Raw genomic sequence first — 7,543 nt, 5'->3', positions numbered from 1 at the left:
CAGTCACCCCGCTGGCCCTCAGGAGATCCAGTCTGTTCAAAAGCACACTGATCCTGATCGCCCTGGACTGGCCCAGAAAACGTGGTATCTGGAGTTGTTGGACAGGTCCATCTGCCCTCCCTTGTGCCAATGAGAAGACTCGCTCTCCCAGTCAGAGGGGCGGGTTCTCCACCTGAACCTCTGCAGCCTTACCATACATGCTGGACTACTGAGGTGCTATGATAAAATGAGTGCTCCTTTCAACTCTGAGGCCAGCTACAAAATCCATTTATGCCTGCAGGCAGCATACACTTTCACTTTGGTGCCATAGAGGGCCCTGGATCCTTTATCCTGTCCTCTTCCCCAATGTGTTGGATTGACTGCTTTCCTTGGCCCAAGCAAGCCTGCAGATTGACACTTGGAAGGTTACCTTGCCACTATTTCTTTGTTCAATAGGTCCCTAGAAAAGGGCTTGTTTTTCACAATCAACACTGTTATGCAGTTCTTGTGGGGTTGGTGTAACCAGTTACCTCCCTGCCAGTCTGTAGTTGCAGTGTGGGATTTGAATTTATTTCCAACTTTTCTTATGTGCGCTCCATTTGGACCCTTTCATTCCTGTTAGATTGATCACCCTTATGGGTGATTTTTCAGGTTGCCATCACGTCCGCGAGATGGGCGAGTGAGCTCCATGCTTCGTTTCACCTCTGCATTTGTTTTTTCCCCAAAGAGAAGGTGACCCTCCTTTCTGCCAAAGAGGATCTCGGATTTCCATCTCTCAGATCCATCTTTCTGTGTTCTTCCCTCGACCTCACCCTTCCAATGCAGATTAAAAATGTCATAGATTGGACCCAATACAGGTCCTTAATTTCTATGGGGGTCATTCCGAGTTGGGAGGTAAGGGGAAAACGATGCCGGAAAAGGATTACCGTCATCGTTTCCCATTACGGACTATTCTGCCCTACCACACCCACACACCACACCCCCTACCACACCAAGATGATACAAATTGTAGCAGCATTCCTGGAGCTGGATGCCCTGCTTGCAAGGCAGCAACTACAACAACAGCAACAGCAACAACAACCACAGCCCCCCCCCCACAGAGGATACACAGGAGGAGAAGGAGGGTGAGACAGGCCCAGCATGCCCTACCGGTGCAGCCCCCAATTCCCTGCATCAGAGCTACCCCCTTCAACCTCACACCAGAACAGATCCACACCCTGTACCGGCTTGACTGGAACACCATTACTACCATAGTGGACCTGATACATGACGATATAGTGAGCCTCATAGAAATCAGCACTGCCATCCCCCCTCTATTGAAGGTAGTGTCTGTGCTCCACTTCCTTGCCACAGGCACCTACCAGCATACAGTCGGACACATGCGGATACTCAACCAAGTGCTGGATGCCCTGCTCAACCACACAAGGGACTACATATCCCTACCCCTGACTCCCCAGGAGATATATGATACAAAAGTTGCCTTCCATGCACTGGCAGGCATGCCAAATTGCATAGGTGCCCTCGACTGCACCCACGTTGCATGCCATGGAGGTGCCGTATCGCAACCGCAAGCAATACCACTCCATCAACGTCCAGATGGTGTGTAATGCCAGTAAAGCCATCACACATTGCAATGCCCGATACCCCGGATCAACTCATGACTCCTTGGTCCTGCGGAACTCCACACTACCACGCTACATGGAGCGACATGCCGGACGACGTGCCTGGCTGCTTGGTGAGTAACCTGAATGGGCCATGGCAGTGCATTGGGGCTGTGAGTATGTTGGCTGCCTACTTCACCTGGGTGGGAAAGGGGGGGATGCCTACTGCACCTGGGTGGGAAAGGGGGGGATGCCTACTTCACCTGGGTGGGAAAGGAGGGGGGAAGCCTACTTCACCTGGGTGGGAATGGGGGTGGGGGGGAGGTGCCTACTTCACCTGTGTGGGAATGATCACGCTAGTGCACGATGTGCACCTCACAGAACACTGTGCCCCAAGGCAAGTCACACGGCACATGACTACCTAACCACACAGTGATGATTTAGAGCTGACACGTAACACAACATGACTAACAGGAAACCTGCCCAAATACCACAACACATGCACCACTCATCCGCGGCCCTTACACACCGTAAGGGCATCCTGCACCATGCAGTGCAATAGCACCATGTCGAAGACTCCTGCATCTCACCACACAGGACAGTCATCCCTGAGAGTGTATAGAAGTGAGTCTAACAGGGATCCCACAGCGTGTGACTGGTCCTGCACACCCATACGATTGCTGCAAGTCACCATGGCACAGATCAGTGCAGAATGATGAGTATGCTACTAACTACAGCCAACCCCCCCGTCACCAAAACTCGCACAACACATCAATGAATGCAGTCCAACACTGCTGCATGCATATACGATGCACATGCAACAAGACGTGAGTGCACACCATAACCCATCATGAAGAAGCTACCCCCTCCATCATTCCATTGCACAGGACATATAGCCGGGCCAGTAATGGGGTGAATGCATCCTGGGACATGTGTGTATGGCCAGTAATCACCTGCTGCCATGTAAGACTAGTACAGTTCTCCACCATGAATTTACAAACACTTACCTTCATTCCACTCTTATGCAGGGGATGCTGGCTACCCTTTGAAGCCGTGGCTCATGACCCCGGTCCGTAACCCACAGAACAGGCACGAGGAGGACTACAATAGATCCCATACCCGTACACGGGTGGTGATAGAGCAGACCTTCGGCCTGTTGAAGGCACGATTTTGTTGCCTCAGCCGGTCGGGTGGGGCACTCATCTACAGCCACGAGAAGGTGTCCAAGATCACCATGTCATGTGTAATGCTGCACAACATGTGCATCCGTCGGAACGTGCCACAGCCCCTGACGTGGAACTGCTACCACCAGATGATGATGAGGGGGAGGAGGAAGGAATGGCAGGACAGCATCACAGTACCGATGCACAGGAGGGACGTGCCGTGCGGCAATCATTGATTGGACAATATTTCTGACTCACTAGTCAGCTGAGGGTGTGAGGATGACAGGACATCAGGCACTGGGTGTGGGGATGCATGTACACCATGCACTGTGGAACATTAAAAGACACATGCACAATGATCAATGTCTACTCTGTTTTTTTTGGATGATCAACCAGTGTATTGAATAATAAAGTTCTAACGTGTACAACAAAACCTCCACCACAACACCCCTCCGCCTCCCCCCCAAACTCCCACACACACCCTCACCCCACTCGCCCTCCACCTCAACTCCCACACACACCCTCACCCCCAACTCCCACACACACCCTCACCCCCAACTCCCACACACACCCTCACCCCCCCCTTCACCTCCCCCTACAACAACCCCACAATAGTTCAATTAGGGCAACATAGGCCACATGTGTGTGCCGGCATGGTCAATATGCACTCCCAGAGCCAGGGGGATCCATGTCGTGGCGGCGCAATGTACGCAGTGAACGACGGACCGGGCTGGTCTGGGTGGAGGAACTTTGTGAAGGTGGCTCCACCCGCTGGGGCTGTGGTGTGGGGTGTGCTACTTCCAGGGCATCTGCGATCCGGCCAAGGACGTCGCAGAGCCGGTTTGTGTTCGCTGTGATCACCTCGCCCAGAGCCTGAAGGTCATTGCGCCACTCCACCCTTGATTCGCGATTGTCCCTGATGAACTCCTCAATGAGGCCTGTGAGATGCTGGGAGCGCACTACATCCATGGCCGATGTGCTTGGCAGGCTTGGTATTGGGCCTGCAGGCCTTCCCGGAGATTCTGCAGGGGAAGTGGATACAGGACAGGCTGGTTGTACTCCTTGCCCTGTGAGCCCTGGGGTATCACTCTTCCCGGAGTCGCTGTGTGCCACTTGGCTGTATGATGGTGTGTCAGGGGTATGGCCAATGTCAATGGTATCCTCCACGGTGGCTCCCGATATTGATGAGGGGCTGTCTGGCACATCGAGGAGGCACATGGCTGCATTCTCACCAGCCACACTGGACTCCTCAGAGTGCAGCGTGGGACGTGTGTCCAGCGGCACTGCAGGCATGGGTAGGGGTGCAGGTGGGGGTTCTGCACCCTCCATGGGGGTTGCTGGAGCAGGTGGTGTTGCCTGTGTTGTCTTCCTGTTTGCAGGTATGCGGCGGCCCCCGACTCTGCCCCTGGAGGTACTGGCCCGGGTGCTTTCCTGGTCCTCGCTGTCATGCTCGCTGCCTGTGGGGGGGGGGAGAGAGACGGCATGAGCAATGATTTGGGGGTCAGCATTTCTACATGCCTATGGTATCACAAAGGGATTGCAGCGGTTTGTTGACATTTGGGTGGTGAGTGGGACAGTGATCTGGGCTTGGATGGTCAATGCATGCAGATGTCTGGGTTACTCATGTTGGCGGAGTACTGTGATGACTCACATTCGCAATGTTTACAATCACTGCCCCGTGTGCCTCACAGATTCGGCCTCTTTGTGTGGTATGGGCCATATGGGTTACAGCCTTGCACCTGACATCAGCCTGGGTCCCACTTGTTACAGCATGATTTCATTGGAGGCTGCCCAACCATGACGTGACACCTTGCCCAGCCCTTGGCAGTGACTTACGTTAGGAATCCATGTTCTGTCTTGACTCATGACACTCACCTCCATCAGCGGATGACGCTGCACCACACTCCATTTCTCCAACACCTTCTATGGCTTCTGTGCCCATTATGGCTGCGCACGTTTCCTCCCACAGCATCATTTTGATGGGGGACCCTGGCCCTCCTCCTGTCTCCAGGGCCTGACTTTGGTTTGCCGAGAGGATGGCCCGCACCCGGAGGTCATCCCAACGTTTCCTGCAGTCCTTGGTGGTGCTCACCCTCTGTGCCACCAAGGCCCAGATCTGTTTCTTCCTGACAACGGTGGGCCTCCGCATATCACTGCTGAGTACAGTGTCTGCATGTTTGTGCAGAGTGTCGACCAGTACCTGGAGCTCATCCTGGGTAAAGCGCTCCTTTCTTATGCGTGCAGCACCCTTTTTTAATGCTTTGGGCATGATGCTGGTCTCCAATGCCTATTTCTCTGATCACTGTATGGCTCCGGGTCCTGTATGGAGAGGATGGCAATGGATTGTGATTTTAAAGATGGCCGCCGTGCTCCTTCCCGTTACTGTGCGATGACGTTTTTTCAGGTTCCGTTTTTTAACGGTGACCGTTAATTCATCTGTCGGTAGTATTATGTACGGTGCGCTTGTTGCCGGTAAGGGCTTTTGGGGCCCTTTTACGGCATGCCGCTGAGGTGCGTTACCGGCATGGCACAAAGCGTGTGCACGCGTAGTCGGAATAGGCTGATTTTTACGGTCTTGTGCCAGCACGGAAACGCTCTTTCGCCATGCAGATAATCACCTATACTTACCGCCCTACTCGGAATGAGGGCCTACTTCTCTCAAACTCGAGAGGCTAGGAAGGATGACCAGATTTCTGTTGGCTGCGCCAGTGCTCGTGCTGGCAGGGCTGTGACGAAACAGACCCTGTCCAGGTGGTTCATTCTCTGCATCTCAGAATGCTATAATCTGGGTGTGAAGGATCTGGCCAAGGGTCTCGGGGCTCATTCTACCAGGAGGGGCTGCCACCTTTGCCCTGCTGAGGGTGGTCCCTTGTCCTGGACATTTGCCAGGCAGCAACATGGGCATCTCTGCACACGCTCGCTAAGCATTACTGCTTGGATCCCCTTGCCGGCCAGGATGCCCGTTTTGATAGGGCAGTCCTTCCGAGTTTTGTGGTTTAGGTGGTGTGCTTGCTTTCCTCCCTCTTCCAGATTACGTACTGCTTTGGGAGTCCATCAGAGATGAGGAATCCGTGGCAGGAAGGAATCCATTAGTACAAAAAATGACTTTCCTCTCAGTAATGTTCCTTCTGATGGATGTTCCTGCCATGGATTCCTCATTGCACTGCCTACCTGCCCCTCTTCTGGGAAGCTAGTACACTATCAGTTCTACAGTCCCTCAGCATAAAGAGTACTAGGAAAGAAGGGCGGAACTGAGGTGTGGGGCACAGCCAGGCTACTTATACTGGCCCAGACATCATTTTGGTGCGAGGTGCGAAGAGGGTTGGACCGATACAGAGCTTCTGCAGTGCCCCCTATCGGCAGAAGCGTTTTTGGAGAACAGCTGCACAAGGATATGGATATCATAGATGAGGCATCTATGGCAGGTAAATCCATCAGAAAAAAACATTACAGAGAGGCAAGTAATTTGTTCTTTTTACTCAAGTTGAAAGAAATTGCAACTTTTTAATTCACACTACTTTATGACTAGGGTGTCCGGTTTTCGGGGATAACCGGAAAGTGCCTAATATGTGACCCCCGTTAAAATTTTACAATTCTCGGGGTTATCCGATAAACCCCGTATTTCATAGTGCTGGGAGCGGGATTCGAAACCATGGTGTCTTGTTTCCAAGACACACACGTTGCCAGTAGGCTATCCTAGCAGCTCTGTTAAAGCATTGTCTATTGGAACTGACATTGCTACTGACCCTGCAATGATCATTTTTTATTATCCCATATTGCCACCTTGTGGCCAAATGCCGATTTGACTGCCTGGTCATAAGGACCTCACATTGCAAACTTTGGGCTTGTTTTTGAAGCAAGTTGCGTGTTTTTTTCATAGGTCGCTTGTCGAGGGATTTGTCCGCTTATCGTGTGTTTTAGTCGCTTATTGTTGTGCTTATTTCTTCATTAGCACAACAATAAGAACACTTCAGTTCTCCCTGCACCTAAGATCAGCCCCTCCCATTACAATGCAGCACCAAACTGCTAATGATGGGCCATTAGTCACTGAATGGTTTCGTGCTGTTATTGTAATGGTAGGGGAGGTGTGCCGGTGCATGGGGAGTGGGCCTGCATTCTAGGCAGCTTTACCTCTCTGCAGGTGTGCAACTGTCATCAGTTAACACTCTGTGACTCATTCATACCAGCACCAGTTTGCCCGCGTAAAAAGCGCTTAAAAACACCCCAGTGTCACTAACAGAGCAGAGAGCACTGACAGCAGCCACTTGTCTGCCGTCTCCAGTGAGCCTGAGCCAGCTTCTTCTTTGTTTTGCTACTGCCCGGCATCACCGTCAGTCCCCAGAGGATCCAGCCTGCAGCCTGCGCGGGAGTCGCGACACACCCCTCTCCCCCCCATTCAGTATCTTCAGTAAGGTGAGTCATGTGTGTTCCGCTTTTGACCACTTTGTGCCCCGAGCTCCCCAGCCCCCTTCCATGCGTTTTAATGGCAAAAGTGCCCCCCAGGCCCCCATGTGCCCCGAGCTCCCCAGCCCCTTTCCATGCGTTTATCCTCCAAAGTGCCCCCAGGCCCCCGTGTGCCCCGTGCTCCCCAGCCCCCTTCCATGCGTTTTTCCTCCAAAGTGCCCCCAGGCCCCCATGTGCCCCGTGCTCCCCAGCCCCCTTCCACGCGTTTTTCCTCCAAAGTGCCCCCAGGCCCCCGTGTGCCCCGAGCTCCCCAGCCCCCTTCCATGCGTTTTAATGGCAAAAGTGCCCCCCAGGCCCCCATGTGCCCCGAGCTCCCCAGCCCCTTTCCATGCGTTT

The sequence above is a fragment of the Ambystoma mexicanum genome, chromosome 5q, assembly GCF_040938575.1.
Source record: "Ambystoma mexicanum isolate Mex_15411 chromosome 5q, UKY_AmexF1_1, whole genome shotgun sequence".
In the NCBI taxonomy this organism is placed as follows: Eukaryota; Metazoa; Chordata; class Amphibia; order Caudata; family Ambystomatidae; genus Ambystoma; species Ambystoma mexicanum.
This window is presented reverse-complemented; position numbering follows the sequence as displayed.